Source organism: Myotis brandtii, unplaced genomic scaffold, assembly GCF_000412655.1.
Source record: "Myotis brandtii unplaced genomic scaffold, ASM41265v1 scaffold693, whole genome shotgun sequence".
In the NCBI taxonomy this organism is placed as follows: domain Eukaryota; kingdom Metazoa; phylum Chordata; class Mammalia; order Chiroptera; family Vespertilionidae; genus Myotis; species Myotis brandtii.
Window position 1 is genome coordinate 2,160,310 of NW_005370710.1, and position 356 is coordinate 2,160,665.

The 356-nt window shown below is 67.4% G+C and overlaps 1 protein-coding gene across 1 annotated transcript in view; it reads left to right on the plus strand.

The window, feature by feature from the left end:
- TWF2 (twinfilin actin binding protein 2) overlaps positions 1-356 on the plus strand; it is a 6,886-nt gene that overhangs the window by 2,908 nt on the left and 3,622 nt on the right. The window lies entirely within an intron of this gene.

Sequence of the window (356 nt, forward strand, 5' to 3'; positions counted from 1 at the left end):
CAGGGCGTGATTGTCCCCTCGCCCGTGGGCTGCAGCTGTGAGCCCGCCTCCTGAGCACATCTGTTCTGAGAGGCTGTGCGGGGAGTAGGGGCGCGCAGGGACGCGTATGGAGCAGCGAGCTGGTGGCCGGTGGCCGTGAGGGCCGCACTGTTGGTGGCAGTGGGCACGCGTCTGTGTGTCCTCATGTCATTGTGCCCAGACCTGTGCGGGCATCACCTCGGCCGTCTCCGTGCGTGTGTGGAGGGAGCAGACCCTAGTGGGCAGCTTGGTCGCTCACTCACTTGTGCTTCCGTCACAGCCTCGCCCTCAGGGACGGGGCTCCAGGGAAGGTGGGGAGGGTGGCCAGAGGCTGGAGG